At 31.1% G+C, this 15,290-nt stretch overlaps 1 protein-coding gene across 4 annotated transcripts in view; it reads left to right on the top strand.

The window, feature by feature from the left end:
* side-IV (sidestep IV) overlaps nucleotides 1–15,290 on the top strand; it is a 573,009-nt gene that overhangs the window by 96,552 nt on the left and 461,167 nt on the right. The gene's annotated exons all lie outside the window — the stretch shown is intronic.

The following is a 15,290-nucleotide window of genomic DNA, read 5'->3' as shown; positions in this document are numbered from 1 at the left end:
AAGTGAGGGAACAGGTTTATTTTCGATTTACATTAATTTTTCTTGGTGCGTGAAAAAAAAACGCTAAAGCGCTGGGCATATTCTAAATCAATAATAACAATCAAAATGCCACATGATTCATTTTATAATTACTTAATAATTATAAATTTAATATTATATATAAAATAATAATCAGACGCTGGTTCAATAGTTTCCTGTTTCAACAATTTTACTAACTTATCTCTCAGGCATCCTGAAAATTTATAAAAAATAGTGGAAGCTTCATCTGCAAAAGAATAGAGATGCAAACTTACAAGGAATCTCAGATATCTATATTTTAATATAATATACTAGCGACCCGCCCCGGCTTCGCACGAGTGCAATGCTGATACTAAATTAAATACACTACAGAAAAAATATGAACGTTGTATATAAAAACATAGCGGCCCGCTCCGACTTTGCACGGGCATAAAATATATATGCCTATGTCACTCAATGAAAACATGATTAAAATCGATCCAGTATTTTTGGTTCATTCATTACTGCCCTTGGCCTGCACGCATTAAATTTGGAGTAAAACAATTCCTCTTCCCCTATACTTACTATGAAGATTTCCTGCTATCTTTGGAATATCTAAATTCATACAATTTTTATTACATTACACATTTTTAAACGCAAATTTTAAATTTGTAATATTTCCGAAAATATTTGTTTAATTTACATGCTGTAAGGAACCATATTGATCTATATTAATTGCACACTGTATTTAAGGTACTTAATTCGATAAAGATTATTGCCGTATTGTTTAAAATAGCTTCGTAAATGAGCCATTTTCTCACGTAAAAAGTAAACAATAAAAATGGTTAATGTGGGTTATCCCTAAAAGATAAACATATACCATCGCGGACTTTTTTGTAGACCTTTTTATGGTGTACAATACTGTAGTACATTAATTTGATCTAACTCGTAGGGTTAGGCAGCGTTTTTGCTAATTGCTAAATAAGCCTAAAAAAATAGGTTAATTTATGACATCACGTTAGAAACCTCTAAAATTAGCAATGTTGCCTTAGTATATTATACATATAAACCTTCCTCTTGAATCACTCTATCTATTGAAAAAACCGCATCAAAATCCGTTGCGTAATTTAGGGGATCACATAGGGATATAGGGACAGAAAAGGCGACTTTGTTTTATACTATGTAGTGATGGAAAACAGAATTGTTTTAAAATGCTATACTTCTAAGGAATCGTATTTTTTCTCCTAGCACAATAAGAAAAGAGACCTAGCTAACATACAATGTTCAGAAACAGTAATAGGCAGCGGTCACACGGCAATCGCGATAAAGGGTAAAAGTTGCTCGGTAATGGCAAACAAATTATAACTTCATTCGTTCGGGGTGGTAGTTTTTTCTTCTGCCAAATAAATTAATGAATAGTACTTACGAACACGGGCTGGCAGCGATCGACTGGGATAAGGCACGAAATACAGTAATTATTTTGCATGCTTTCACCTAAATATTTTACATAAATGCAATTATGGTTTTGTTCTACGTGAAACGCCGTTCGCTTAATGTAGAAAATTGAAATGATTACCTCGCTCGATATACGGTCCTTGGCTACATACATTCTTACTTTAACTATTTTCCGTAGTCATCCAAATGGCTTTCATGTATCTTCCGAAAAACTTTATTCAATTTAGATTTTAAGTTAAACATACTTTTACTTCGTTTAAAAGCTTTAATTACAACTTTGATGTATTTTAACATCATGAATTTCCTCATATTATTAAGTTATTTCAATATTCCAAATAATTGATACCCATCAAAATTGAACAGTTGTATGAGAACGCATTTTTTTTAGGTTTAACAGTCAGGAACCTAAGTCACATAAGTAAGAGTAATAGAAAGAAAACTTAATAAGGGTCGCTAGAGAAATATTTCTCTACTTCCAATATCTAGATGGGGTTATAATCGCCCATTATTGAACAATGAAATTTAAATTATATTTTAGGGTTATATACGGAAACAGTTATGGTCATATGATTGGACCGTTATTTATTGATGATATAAAAATATGGAAATAACAATAGATAGAAGGGATGGCAACGGTGTTACCTGAAGACGAGGCTTGGGCAGTGGATGGTGGCACGTCTGAACTGAACGATGATCAGTAATTGAATAATCGAAAATATCCTTCAATAATATCTCAGATGAACGGCCCAGGGTTGCCAGATATTTGTTATCATATAATATTCGTAATATTAAAGTCTACAGAGTTAGTATAACAGTTTATAAAAAAAATTTACTTAACTTCTTTGTTTACAGAATTATTAAGGAGTGTATAATTTTGACTCCATGATTTGTAGTAAATCCAAAATAAAAATTTGAGCCGTCTTGGTTAAGTATAACATTTATCAAAATTGATGCTACTTTAATAAAAATATATTTAAAATACAATGCAATTTAGCACTATTCTAATATTGATTGACTTTGTGATATAAATCTTCATTTAGTAAAGCCTTATTTACATTCATATTTTTGATATTGCTTCATTAGGCACATTTTAGGTTTAAACAGTTTATACAATCAAGCGTTATTTCGTCTCAGTTCTAACATGTCTGAAAAAATTAGTATGATTTTTTTAGCTAAAAGTTGGACAAGTTCTTATAACTAATATATATTAATCAGGACTGTAACTTTTCTTATAAATCTATAATTAACGTTATATTCTGACTAACTCACAAAGGCTTAGAGTTTCCGTTAAATTAAATAAGAGTTATAAATTTTTTACCGATATTTAAAAACCTTATCGTTTGTTGTTTCTTTCATAACTAGGTAATCAAAATGTATTTAGTGACCAATTATTTGTAGATACAAATTAAGATTTATTATGAAAGGATTGTTGGAATTACTGTTATATGTACGAATCCTTGTAGGAAAAGGACACACCTCTGTCAGTGGCGAATATTTTTTCTTTCCATGGACACTCTAGGATTTTTAAGTTAATCCAGTGTATTATCCAGCTGCCTAAGTATGGCGATGTATCCTAGTGATACGTTACGTAAATTAACTAAAAAAATGGTTCTTACCGAAATTTATTATGGCTTAAGTAATATTTGTGGTGATATTAATAACTGCGCGACAAAACTTTAGCACACTACATATTTTCTATTGCAACTCTTCACAAAAATAAATTTCTGGTTTTTAGGTTTAACGGTTAAAGACGGTTGATCAAGGTTTTCATATAGACATTACAAAGGGAACGGTTTAGACCGAGAAACTCATAGGTCCCGCGAAAGGCATTTCGGTCCTACCGACGCGTGTTCTAAATTTTTGTCAGGGAGGTAGATCTATTGCTTATTAATGAATAACAGAATGTCTAAAACAGAATGAATAAAAATATATTTAAAATGCAATGCAATTCAGCACTATTCAAATATTGATTGACTTTGTGATATAAATCTTCATTTAGTAAAGCCTTATTTACATTCATATTTTTGATATTGCTTCATTAGGCACATTTTAGGTTTAAACAGTTTATACAATCAAGCGTTATTTCGTCTCAGTTCTAACATGTCTGAATAAATTAGTATGATTTTTTTAGCTAAAAGTTGGACAAGTTCTTATAACTAATATATATTAATCAGGACTGTAACTTTTCTTATAAATCTATAATTAACGTTATATTCTGACTAACTCACAAAGGCTTAGAGTTTCCGTTAAATTAAATAAGAGTTATAAATTTTTTACCGATATTTAAAAACCTTATCGTTTGTTGTTTCTTTCATAACTATGTAATCAAAATGTATTTAGTGACCAATTATTTGTAGATACAAATTAAGATTTATTATGAAAGGATTGTTGGAATTACTGTTATATGTACGAATCCTTGTAGGAAAAGGACACACCTCTGTCAGTGGCGAATATTTTTTCTTTCCATGGACACTCTAGGATTTTTAAGTTAATCCAGTGTATTATCCAGCTGCCTAAGTATGGCGATGTATCCTAGTGATACGTTACGTAAATTAACTAAAAAAATGGTTCTTACCGAAATTTATTATGGCTTAAGTAATATTTGTGGTGATATTAATAACTGCGCGACAAAACTTTAGCACACTACATATTTTCTATTGCAACTCTTCACAAAAATAAATTTCTGGTTTTTAGGTTTAACGGTTAAAGACGGTTGATCAAGGTTTTCATATAGACATTACAAAGGGAACGGTTTAGACCGAGAAACTCATAGGTCCCGCGAAAGGCATTTCGGTCCTACCGACGCGTGTTCTAAATTTTTGTCAGGGAGGTAGATCTATTGCTTATTAATGAATAACAGAATGTCTAAAACAGAATGAATAAAAATATATTTAAAATGCAATGCAATTTAGCACTATTCAAATATTGATTGACTTTGTGATATAAATCTTCATTTAGTAAAGCCTTATTTACATTCATATTTTTGATATTGCTTCATTAGACACATTTTAGGTTTAAACAGTTTATACAATCAAGCGTTACTTTGTCTCAGTTCTAATATGTCTGAATAAATTAGTATGATTTTTTTAGCTAAAAGTTAGACGAGTTTTTATAACTAATATATATTAATCAGGACTGTAACTTTTCTTATAAATTTATAATTAACGTTATATCTGACTAACTAATAAAGGCTTAGAGTTTCCCTTAAATTAAATAAAAAGTTATACATTTTTATCGATATTTATAAACCTTATCGATTGTTGTTTCTTTCATAACTATGTAATCAAAATGTATTTAGTGACCAATTATTTGTAGATACAAATTAAGATTTATTATGAAAGGATTGTTGGAATTACTGTTATATGTACGAATCCTTGTAGGAAAAGGACACACCTCTGTCAGTGGCGAATATTTTTTCTTTCCATAGACACTCTAGGATTTTTAAGTTAATCCAGTGTATTATCCAGCTGCCTAAGTATGGTGATGTATCCTAGTGATACGTCTACGTAAATTAAGTAAAAAAATGGTTCTTACCGAAATTTATTATAGCTTAAGTAATATTTGTGGTGATATTAATAACTGCGCGACAAAACTTTAGCACACTACATATTTTCCATTGCAACTCTTCACAAAAATAAATTTCTGGCTTTTAGGTTTAACGGTTAAAGACGGTTGATCAAGGTTTTCATATAGACATTACAAAGAGAACGGTTTAGACCGAGAAACTCATAGGTCCCGCGAAAGGCATTTCGGTCCTACCGACGCGTGTTCCAAAATTTTCTCAGGGAGGTAGATCTGTTGCTTATTAATGAATAACAGAATGTCGTTGATAAGAGCCCGGAGAAGACTTGATTATTAATGAAACATGTAGTGTTTGCTCGACTAGTACGACGGTACCTCCTAAAATAACGATGACTGAAATTTTGAGAGGAACTTGGACAATGAGATAATGGAACATACAATTTTTGGGCTCAAAAAAAATTAAGAAAAAAAGTATTAATTGGCAACATGAAAATACCAGTTACATGTTTCCAGCTGTTTTTTTCTTTCCAAAAAAAAAAACATTTTTAGTCTCGACTCGTACTTTAAAAGTATTTATTTGCAGCTATTTGCTCAACCCATGAATGTTGCGGGTATTTATAATATCAGGCGGTTTAAATATAAAATATATTCCATTTTTGTTATTTCGTAAATGCTCTGAATCTCGAGCAACAAGCAAACAAACATGCATAATCAAAAGGAAAAAAAATGTTTAATGTTAAACAGATTCCCGGGTCCTGGGGAAAAATAATCCACGAGCTAATATGATACGGCGTTTTTTCCTTTCGGTTTAGGACCTATTTAGCAGTCAATTTATTTCGCGGACTGGTGGAAGCCTGGCGATGAGTTTGTCGGTTTTTTTTCACGAGTCGGCTTTAAAATATCGACAAACTCGCATGCCACGAAAATATATTCGACAAGTTAATGAAAAACAAATAGACTTTTTTCCTTCGCGGTGTGAGATATGTTGGGGGGATTTACGAATTGGGTCTGATTGCTTCCAAGTTTCAAAGCACAGTCAGTTTTAATGGAGGACAGATAAAAAACTTTGCTTTTTAAACAGATCTGCAGTAAAATTTGCAATTTTATTCCTGTATTACTTGTTTGTCTGTAGTTTCAGCTGCAGAGGTATTATTCGATCATTTCCATATACTCCACCGGTTTATGGCTGAAATTATCATTATCTTAAAACCTGGGAATTCACCAAATGAAATAGAAACCTATAGACCCATCTCGCTGTTATCAGTAATATCTAAGGTACTTGAAAAATTCCTGTTGAAACGAATGGAACCGAGAAGAGAGAGAAAATACCTAACATTCGACGATTGACTAGGTATATAAAATAACAGAGAAAAGGACGGGATGACGGTCTTATTTCTAAGCTACAGAAAATGTTACCCAAACAACAGATTTGTGGAAATATAAATATTTAGACCCAAACCTAGAAAATAGAAATTAACGGATGTAAATCTTTACATGTGTAAATCATGTATAGTCAGACAGTACAAGTAACAATAACAAAAAATACAAAGATTAATACTATTATTGCTATATTTCAAAAAAAAATTACTAGCGTTCCATATAGCAATAACTCTAGGTATCTTACAAAACTTCGCTGGAAGGAACAAGTGAAAAAGAAAAGAAAAGTACGATAGTTAAAGTATTGGAATATATATTGGTTAATAAGAAGAAAATCATAATTATCAGTTCATTATAAATTGCTATTATATAATTAAGTGTTGAAACTTTTATGGACAAATGGAATTGAATTATGTTATGCTAGAACTAATATAAGTGCAATACCTGATTAATTGCTCCGAGACCTTCGTATACCGACTGTCATTGAGAAAGTCAGACTCCATTCTCATGTTAATATCTATGTAACACAACTCTTCTATAATATAATAATAGGGCACAAACTCAAAAAACTCAAACCATTTGATCTTTTGTAGCTTACAGTACTTTTATTCTTCGTATACATCATGATAATTTTCAAGAGCAATAAATGTACTCAGCCACTGAAAAATTAATAAGATGAAATATATTTATTAGAAGTCTCTTTTTTGTATATTCGTGCTCCGAATTAATCTATAGTAATCACCCATCTAGTCAATATTCTAAACATTAGCTAAGGTTGATGGCTAAAGGATATCACGTTACCCTAAAGATAAGCCGCAACTTCTTTAAATGACATACGAACCTTGTTTTTCGAATATTGGACTATGAGGACTAGATGAGGAAATATCCTGCACAACTATTTAAAATAATGAATATTCAATCAAAGATTTTACTAATATTTTTAGTAAGTTCAACCTTATGTGTAACGTCGGTAGAAGGATGTTGATCTTCTTGGGATCCTATCAACGTTGGTCCATTGCCTCTATGTTCACTCATTTATAGACCTTGGAAACTTTGTAAGTTTGATTTGATGAAGAGAATAATTCAAACTTCAGACATTATTATATCATGTGATGTATGTAAAATTGTATTAATATTTCCATTATCACACACATTTAATTTTTTTTTCATATTGACGGAATAGCTTATTCGTTATTGTTTTAAGAACTAGCAGATCCAAAAATTCCTGCCTTGAATGAAAATTCTTTTTTTTATCTGTTGGCTCTTGATGTGAATCATCGTTTATATCTTATAATTTCTAGGTATTTGAAGAAAGTCAAATCATGTAAAGCATTTTTTTGCTCTAACGTAATAATAACATTTTTAAACATCCCTATGTAAATGTTTATATGTATGCATGTATGCCTTGCACACAACAGTAAAACTAAACCAAATTATTTATTGTATAATCTATCTACTGAGTTGCTATTGGATACATGATATTTTTGTTTTTGTTTTAATAACATCCTTTAATGAGCTAATCATATAATAGATATATATTTTTCAGTTAAAAAGACCGATAAATTTCAGAATTACATATAAAAAACAGATAATATTAGACATAAGATGGTACCCGATACTGCAGGCTAATACAGCTGTAATATATAGATATTCTTATTGTATAAATCTAGCATTTAAAACCAAGTATAGTAATATTATAAAATATTAATTAAGCTGTAATTGTTACACGGAATTTAGTTGCCATAAACATTACAATTTTATTGCTGGTTTGTATGATAACATTCAAAATAAATAATAATAAAAGCACCATTAGTAGAAACCTACTAAAAATGTTATAAATATATAAACAGTCACATAAATTATACATAATATTTAATTGATTTCAGCATCTCTTCACGTATACTTATTTTGGAGACAAATCATGAGCGATAATACTAATAATTAATGGTGTCCAAACTAAATGTATGCATTGATGCAACGGACACAAATTATCGGATACATATTTAATAGGGAATCGAAGCAAAGTAATAGAGACAAGCAAATGGATTTGAATAAATTTGTTTGCAAACAAATATAATTGTTTCAACGTTCAACATATCTATGTGCAAAATGAAATTCTGGACAATTTAATAGTCTTCTTAAATCTTGTCTGCTGTTGGCCTACAAAATAAAAAGCCATTAATTTTAATATATATTAGATCAATAAGAAGACGTTTATGGTAACAGCAACAAAATGTAATTAAAGCTACCTCTTTAAATATTTGTATACTTATTATATATATATGTTAAAGAGCATTTTCCAAGTTAGTGACTGAAAATAATCGTGTAGATTTTAATTATAATATATATAAAAAAATGTATGTATTTGTTGATACGCATATATAACTAACGAAAACAATTTTACTAACGAAATTTTTAACTGTAAAATTATATTCAATATCGATGGTGCATTTTCTAGGGATAAAAAACACCAGTGCAATATTGGAAATATGGTAATGCGGCAATATATGATTTTTCCAAACTGACTATAACAAAATGCATTCAATTTAGTCAATTTTGAATTCGAAAAATTTTTGTCTGTCTGCTATGGTATTTATTTAGCTACTGCCCAATGTTTTCTGTGACATTGCAACATCTCTCAAGTGCGAAAGAAACTTCCAGGCTTCAGTGCGATAAATTCATCGACGAATTTACATTATTATGCAGGTGGGTTTATAGGAGGTGACCTGTGAGTAATTCTACAGGAAATGACTCCCTGATGTGGATATATGAAGGCACAATTCCTAGTTACCAAGAATATTTGAGTCCATATTACTCCCTGTATATTCTAGAGGGATTTTGATCTTTGCTAAAATAACTATTAAATCCTAGAACTAATAGTATTTATTATTATGCTTAGTCTTGTATTTTTATTCAATAAAGCTCAACTTTCGGTCATATATAGATACATATTTCGGTTAAAGGCGCTTCGATTTTTGGTGGTTCTATTACACTATTCAACAGATCTATGATTGTATTATGCTTAACATATGCCTCTTCAACCATAATTGCACTGTATATATACACTAGCGACCCGCCCCGGCGTCGCACGGGTGCAATGCTGATACTAAATTAAATACACTACAGAAAAAATATGAAACGTTGTATATAAAAACATAGCGGCCCGCTCCGACTTTGCACGGGCATAAAATATATATGCCTATGTCACTCAATGAAAACATGATTAAAATCGATCCAGTATTTTTGGTTCATTCATTACTGCCCTTGGCCTGCACGCATTAAATTTGGAGTAAAACAATTCCTCTTCCCCTATACTTACTATGAAGATTTCCTGCTATCTTTGGAATATCTAAATTCATACAATTTTTATTACATTACACATTTTTAAACGCAAATTTTAAATTTGTAATATCTCCGAAAATATTTGTTTAATTTACATGCTGTAAGGAACCATATTGATCTATATTAATTGCACACTGTATTTAAGGAACTTAATTCGATAAGGATTAATGCCGTATTGCTTAAAATAGCTTCGTAAATAAGCCATTTTCTCACGTAAAAAGTAAATAATAAAATTGGTTAATGTGGGTTATCCCTAAAAGATAAACATATACCATCGCGGACTTTTTTGTAGACCTTTTTATGGTGTACAATACTGTAGTACATTAATTTGATCTAACTCGTAGGGTTAGGCAGCGTTTTTGCTAATTGCTAAATAAGCCTAAAAAAATAGGTTAATTTACGACATCACGTTAGAAACCTCTAAAATTAGCAATGTTGGCTTAGTATATTATGCATGTATTATACATATAAACCTTCCTCTTGAATCACTCTATCTATTGAAAAAAACCGCATCAAAATCCCTTGCGTAGTTTTAAAGATTTAAGCGCACATAGGGATATAGGGACAGAAAAGGCGACTTTGTTTTATACTATGTGGTGATTATAAGGTTACAATTTTTTTTACATATTTTTCTTGCAGGTATTGATGCTTGATTGGTCAAAAATTGGCTCTTCCCTTATAGCCATCGATTTAGTCGAGACAGGTTTTCGATTGCGTTGTACATAAAAATATATATGATCACTATGGTGTATTGCCTAAGATATTGCTTGGTATTCTTGCTCATAGGTTACAGAAAATGATGCCGATTTTCAACACACTGAGCTATTGAAACCTTACATTATAGCCAGAATGTTTACGGTCTCACAAATGTCAAACAAGTATACTCTACAGTAAAAGAACTTAAAGCAGGTGTACCACAAGTAACTTAATTGGGCCAATTATTATGTGATATTTCATGAATGCCAAATATCATATTTCATTTGTAAGTTATGCTGCGATTCTCGCTATTTGACACAATAGCGAAAAAGCCTCAGGAAAATGGGTTGCTTAATCGTTGGAATAAATGCATAGAAGTTGACGGATATTTGTATGTTCGCCGATGTCTCCGTCAACTGTGGGCCGATTTTCAAAATTCTTTTTTATTCGAAAGTGCACCTCCGATGTGGTCCCGTCTTAAGCAAATCCGAATCTGGTGTTGGGAAAGGGAGAAACGCTTAAATGTCAACACTTTCACGATACAAAGTTTTCACATATTTTCTATCTAAAATAACCAGATATTTGGGTATAATGTTATCGCTGGATGTTAACTGGAAGCCATTCAGTTTGCTCTTTAGGCACAAGCTATGGCATATATAATATCATAGAAATATTGTACACAAGTGTTTCTATGGGGTAATGGTTAAAGCGTTTAGCTTCCAAATGGAGGTCGCGAGTTCGATTCTCGGCGGGGACATTAACTTTTTATTGTTGTTTTGTTTTGTTAGACCTGGCCACTATCTGGCCTCCTTGGCCAGGTAGTGGACCCCAGAGTCTGAAGCGCTCCTTATTTTTAATCATTGTTTCTTTATTCCCCTTTTTCCTATATCTAACACTAACAAGAGAAAAATAAAATATTTGTTACAAACAAATTGAACCGACTTAAAAATAGATATAAGATTAAAAAAGAAATATATAAAGAACTCAGTAAAAGTTAAAAAACATTCAAACTTAGATTTTTATAAAAATAAACCAAAACTTTATTTAACCCATCTAATACATGTATTTTATATTCTACTACATATACACAATTTAGCTTAACATCTACCTAAACCTATTTATTTATTTATAATGTTATTTTAACTGTTTGGGTTTAGTGACTTCCTTATTTATTTTTGAAGTCTAAGTAATTTTTTTGTTAAAAATGTTTTACTTCTGTTATAAGAGTTCCACGATCTCATTCAACAACTTAGTAAATAGCAGTTTTAGCTATATACTTTCTATGGTTTCATCTTAGGGTTATAATAAATCATATATGAAGATATTTCATTTCACCACGTTTTCAACAAACAGACATACCCTTCGTCCGCGGTGCATTTTGCACGTCTCTCCTCGAATATCGCATACAAAATTTTCCATTTTTCAACGACCGAACCACATAATTTTCTCGACATGTTCATCTAAAATCCATTTTCCGACGTATATTTTCCCGCCAACAATAAAAGGGCGAAGAAAAAAAAACGTTCCACGCAGGCGGAAAAGGACGAGAAATCGAACCGGGGGCCTCGATTTTCCGATATTTCAGTGCGGAGCGGGCCGATTAATCATGTTTCTCATTTAATACGTGTTATTTAAGGGATGTAATGACAAATTATCCGTCTCTAGCAAAATGCCGGGCCCGATGGATATCTTGTACGTGCGATAGAGTTCAAATTTTCGGGCAGAAACGGTCCATATTTCAAGTTATTGCACTGAAAGGCTTGTAATTTGTTTACCGAGCTCAAGGTTATTATCGTAGGGGAGAACGTGAGTGCCTTAACAATCGAGGAATCGGAGATTTTCATCAATTATCTTCACCGAAATAGATTCCCTTGTCATTTTCGGAATAATACGTGGATTCCGGGAGGAAAGTATCAATTATAGTTGCTAAAATTGCTTGTCCGAAGAGGCCTTAGGATGGTAGTAAATAATCATAAAAATATGGATTTGTATTTGTGATATACTGTAAAGAGATTATTAAAAATACCTTTGTTCTAACAGCAAAGAGAAGTGCTACGAAACATTGACGTCACTTACCGTTTCCTAACCGTCATTTGCGCATTCCAACATTTTAAACATTTTAGCAGGCGTCAATTTTATTTGGATTAGTTATCTTGTATTTTTGAACAATGGAGAGAAGAGATAAACAAGAAATTGAGTTTAATTTATCAAGGCAAATAACCCAAATTTCGAGCCAATTCCTCGATAGTGACTCTAACCGAATTAATTATTTTAAAAAGAATACTAGAACTTCTATAGAAATAAATACATATTTTTGACAAAATAATTGAACCAACTTCAAAAAATAAATAGGAAACTCACTAAAAATTAAAAAGTAATCAAACTTAGATTTTTAACACAATAAACATTATAGAATAAGATATGTATATAATAATTGTTGTAATAGTTAAATAAAATCAAGCAAGATCCTTATTTAACCTATCTACTACACGTATTTGATGAATGAATGAATGAATCTACTATATACACACAATTTAGCTGCTTAGAACCTACCTAAATCTATCTATTTCAAATATTATTTTAACTACTACCAACTGACTACTTTGAACTCGGTGTCATATCCAAACAGTTATATTAATTTAGAATTGTTTTGTTGGTAATTTAATATTTAGTATATATATATATATATATATATATATATATATATATATATATATATATATATATATATACGTGTGTGTGTGATAAGTGCATTCCTCTCAGAATTCTGGGGTGAAGACATAGCATAGTTATGCACAAAAATACCAGAAAGCGATCTACATTTTCCTTACTATGGATCTTTCCCAACGCACATCAACGTCTAAGAACAGATCACTCATGAACTAATAAGCTGTGTGAGAGTTATGCGAAAGATTCAGTTCATTTTCGTCCAATAAACCTTGCAATTATTGTCCTCGAAGAATGTTGGTCCTCCAGGCATTTCCTCGCAGTTTACATCAAATTCGCCACTGTTAAATCGCTTAAACCAAAACCCATAAAATGTGATATGACGTACAGAGTCATAGCTTATAAAAATGTGTGATGGAATGATTATTGAAAATGCAATTTTGTGCCTTCCATGATTAGCGTGGATTTCATGAAAATCATTGATTGGTTACATTGTTATATCGTAGTTCACCAATAGATATCAATAACCAAAATATATGCACACTACCTAATAGAATATTATCGAAAATTAGTTATCGTTCTAGACCATTTCTCGTGTTGCTTCATTTAACGATAAATGAGCACAAAGCACACATATTTCGGATTCAAAACACGTTAAAACGAATGCATTTTACAATGGTTACAGCTCCCGAAAAAAAAATTATCTACCCTATTACCATATTTCCAATATTGCACTATTGTTTTTTAATTTTCGAAAAATTCACCCTAATGAGCTCGTAAATATTCAGAACGATGTCATAAAAAAAATTACCAACTTGAAAAAAAAAGCGGTTTGTTTATTAAATATGCATATTATCTCGGACAAAATCGAGGGCCGAAAAAAAAAACATAACAACGTACATGTTGAGCTTGAAAATCGTGGTTCGTCGGTGAACGGTATTCGTTCTTTCATTGGCAACGCGAGCCGTTTTTCAGCACAATTGAGCGTGACATCACGCCTGAAAACTACAATAACGTGGCCTTCTTTGACTCCGCGTTATTTTCAAGCCCGAAATTATTTTTGTTGTTATGCTGATATCGGCCCGGCTGAAAACGTTTCATTGTGTATTAATGGGCTCGGAATGTTTTCGTATAATTGGCAACCATTGTTATCGATAATATGCGCCGAAATATCTTAATTAAATTTTTAATAGATTTTTATATAAATCGTGTTAATCAAAATCCTCATTTTTTTGGGTCTCGTTTTTTTGTCGTGCGCTAAAAACCGTTCAGAACATTTAAAGCTAAGGATTTTTGTAAATTAATTTTAATATGTTATTTAACACTAAAATGTTGGTTCATTTAAAAAAAATCTTAATTATTGAGGAGGATTTTACTCTAATTAAAATATTATTAGAGTCACAAGAGGTCATCGCATGCTTATGAAAGTTGCTTATGAGCAGATCAAAGAGGTGCTAAAAAAAAGTTTAATTAATTTCTGTTTATTACATAACCAACGAATAATTACATGATGGTATCAAATAGATTTACAAAGTTAACTAAGATGTCTCTTTAAAACGTGAGATATTTTCACTAAATCACAACAACGTAGAAGCAATATTATTTCTAGGCAACAGGTAGTAAATCAGAAGATGTTTTCCACACTCCTCCTGCTTGTTTAAAGCAAGATGTAATTAAAAATATATATACTGCAAATTTATATAATATATTATTACACCCTAAGGTCGACCATGAAAATTTGAAGACTTGTAGGTGTTACTGATTCAAGGTCCATTTCAAACACAGAAAGAACTCACAGAGTTATTAAATGTTGTAGCCATAAATAGAGGGAAAATTTCGTTCCCCATGAATTTAAACTTGGAGACGTTGATATTAGACAGTGTGTCGCAAAAGTTGTCAATGGACGCTATTCAGTACACTATGCAGAAGTGGAGGCCGATTTTGGTGTAGAAGTCACCTAAGGAATATTTAATTTAGCTATTTTTTAAACAGGCAAATCTTCACTATTGAAGACCTTTAAGTGAAATTAACTGAATCAGATAATATCTCAACATCACATGATTCTTTTTAATCTCTCATCATCAAGGAAATCTTATGTTAAAAGAAGAAAGATAAAGATAAAAAAAATTAAATATATAAAATAATTATCTATTTAGTGGAGGCTGGTTATTAATTATAATTGAAAATTAAATTTATCTAACTAATGAATTTAGAAAAATGTATTTATTTCCCTA

Source organism: Rhynchophorus ferrugineus, unplaced genomic scaffold (genome assembly GCF_030347505.1).
Source record: "Rhynchophorus ferrugineus isolate W39M unplaced genomic scaffold, kcgeb_rfMv2 rfM4, whole genome shotgun sequence".
NCBI lineage: Eukaryota > Metazoa > Arthropoda > Insecta > Coleoptera > Curculionidae > Rhynchophorus > Rhynchophorus ferrugineus.
This window is presented reverse-complemented; position numbering and strand designations above follow the sequence as displayed.